This window comes from Hakea prostrata, chromosome 3, assembly GCF_041222555.1.
Source record: "Hakea prostrata isolate BN-2017 chromosome 3, UWA_Hpros_2, whole genome shotgun sequence".
Classification (NCBI taxonomy): domain Eukaryota; kingdom Viridiplantae; phylum Streptophyta; class Magnoliopsida; order Proteales; family Proteaceae; genus Hakea; species Hakea prostrata.
Genome location: NC_142602.1, coordinates 21587082 through 21590263, shown reverse-complemented (window position 1 = coordinate 21590263; position 3182 = coordinate 21587082).

Sequence of the window (3182 nt, the reverse complement as noted above, 5' to 3'; positions counted from 1 at the left end):
TTTCTTTTTTTTGGGGGGGGGGGGGTGGGGGTGGAGAATGAGGAGGTGATAGACAAGTCTTTGGTAGTCGAAACTCATTCTGAATTTCCTGCTTCATTTCTTTTGATGGTTCATGAATGCAACAGAAATTAGAGTGACATTTTCTATGTTGTATTCTTTTACACCATTTATCCTTCTTTTTTTTATGGTGTAATGTATTTGTTGCAAGGGCAAACTTTCTGTAGAAAATCATTGCCTGGGCTTCCACCAGATGCATGGCATTTCATTAAATAACTTCTACATTCTTTCTCTTTCTTCTTCTTCTTCTTTTCGAGATTTTATCCAAGGGTTGTGGCTTATTTAACGGATTTTCTCTTTGTACAGGTGCAGTGTTTGTACTTTTAGGTCACATTTTTATGATTGATTGCTGCATATCCTGTTATTGCTGCCATAACTATAGATGGTTACTGAAACTGTAATATTAATGGTTTTACACATGTCCAGAGAGCTTCAGCATTGCAGTATGAAGATACTTTTGCAGAGTAGTTGCTGGGGATGTTGGCTATTTAGGTAAGGTTAGCCACAAATTCATGGATTTATAGATTTGTGCTGATGGTGCAGGTTCCCTGCTGGGAGTGTAACTGCCATACTGTCATCTTCTCAGGGAGACAATGGTCCTCATTTTCAGCATGTGAGGTTAAGTTTTCTGGTCTTTGATTTATTTATACTTAAAACCCTGGTCAGAAATCCATTACTATCTCCTAATCATATTATGTTTTTTAATGTTGCTTGCAAGTAAATCAAACACCTAACTGGATAGATGGATGATTGTCTTGCTTTCTCAAGATCAATATTTTGTTTACTTAATCTGTTATATATTTCAGAATGGAGTATTTTATTTTCTTTGCATATTAGTGTTTTCATTATCTAGGAAATGAGTTCTTGGGTATCAGAAGTTACACGTGATTGTTTTTAAGATAGAGTAGAGCTTGGCAAAGGTGGTATACCGTTAACGCTAAACCATATCATGTTGCCTATGTTGCGTTGCCTATGAGATTTTGTTGCATGACATTGTATACAAATAAAAATTTATGTTTCGTCCAATTACATGGGATCGGAGAAACGAATCCTTCTCCACCATTCTGCCATAGCTTTTCATTGACTCCCTAAGAATTCATGCTGTTCTTTCTCCTTCAATAAATGTTAGTTGAGGACAACTGCCAGCACAGTTAGTTTGTACCCCTGCCAATGAAATGCAGGGCTCCAGATCATTGGGTTTGATCTCCTATCACCACTGAGTGGATTGAAGGGTTCACTTTATTGTATTTTCTCTGTGGTGTAATTGGTAGTGTATTCCTCCAAGTTGCACATCGCTGTTTGCTGCAGTAATTGGTAGTTGTTGGCTTGTTGTGCACGGCTAACCATCATAAATTACTTTTTCAATATTTTACAGCCCAATGCATTTGTTTCTATTTCTTTGTGAATGAGCTTGCGAATCAGCATCTCAACATTCTTATCTCAGTTTACTTTGGAACATTGTTTAGATCTATTTGACTTGCCATGTAGCAAGATTAGATGGGGGCCCAAATGTTGTGGACATACAGACCCCCCGTTGAAATGAACAGTTCCAGTCCAGTAAGAATTGCCAAGTGGAAACTTTGAAATTCTATTTCTAGGACTATAGGAGGGTGCACGATATAGTCGTCACATGCCAATACATGGGATCATGGTGGTTAAGCGCCTAGGCATCCAGGTGCTCTGGTGGCACCTCAATGACCAGGTTTTGCCTTGTTGCTTTGGTTGATGTTGCTTGATTTTTTCTGCCTTTTGGACGTCTTGGTCGTCTAGATGTCATGACAATTACGCATGGAGTGGTATTCAACTAATTAAAGCTCTAAGATTTGACATGTGGCTGTTCCAGACCATGTCCTTTATATCCAACAGTCTGAATTACCTCGCACCTGTCCACATTGTTCTAAATGGTGGATCATTTGGGAAGCTATTCTGCTTTCATCATTTATGGAGCATATTTGGTAGATAAGAACTTAAGGTGGTGGACCTGTTGACTGCTTTCCTTTGACAGTGGAACGTACTGTTTGCCCAGCCTTGCCTAAGAAATATTGGTGAGAGTAACTGTTACAAAGGTGGGCTTCTGTTTTTGGTGAAACAACTAAACTCACTAGAACTTGATCTCTATGGATTCAGTAGTTGGAGTTATGTTCTGCTATCCTTCTTTGTATGCTGCCATATCTGCTATTAATCAAGGACTCATGTCACGTTTTGCTTCATCAAACCAGGTGATTTTTTTGTCTTCGTTCAACACTTCCAGGCCCCCCACCATGCCATCCTTTAATGGTGCATTGGAATACGTAATACATCAGTGATCTTTGTAGCTTTTTCATGACACACTTCAAGCTTTCATTTAAACATCTCAGGTATACAATCCTCAACTTTCTCTGGGACCCTATTTCAAGTCATAATTTTAACAGTAGTACTTCAAAACTTGCAAGTTGGCATTTACAGATTTCCAGTATTGGTACACAGTACTACATCATTGGCAGGACATAATAGGACTGATCTCCTCACAATTCATCCACCAATGGTTTTTTGAATATCTCAACATCCTAATTCTTCTTCTTTTCGCCCCTAAATGTGGGGCCCATCGTGTTGGAGGTGTTTTGGTAGTCTTCATCTCTGTTTCTTTTAGGGGCTTCTTCTTTTCTGTTCGAACCAATGTCTTATCATTGATCATGTGAATTCATCAGTCAAACCTAGAACCCGAAATTCCACCGGCAGAAACATCGGCGATTGAAAAGCACGGGTTAAAAATCTCCTACAGCAGTAAGTTTGGCCTATGCTAACCGTTGTTGGTTCTGATCATGGGTAAAATTATCATACAATACGATAATAGCTGATACACTCCTTTATTGGATACAGCTGATAAGATACATACCGATATGTCTCTTTTTTATATAAAAGGCAAATTTAGATTGCACCAAGGTGTATTGGTGAAGACTAAAAATTGTAGGTCTTCCTGACCCAATTTTTACCTAAACAAAAGAATAGGAAGATCTCGTCGGGGACATCCGATAAAATTGGTACAATACGGAGAAGAATAGGAAGATAAAGATATGATTTCAATGATCCTAAGATTGGGGCATGGTCTCATATTTTTACACTGGGTACCATTTCATCTTATCACT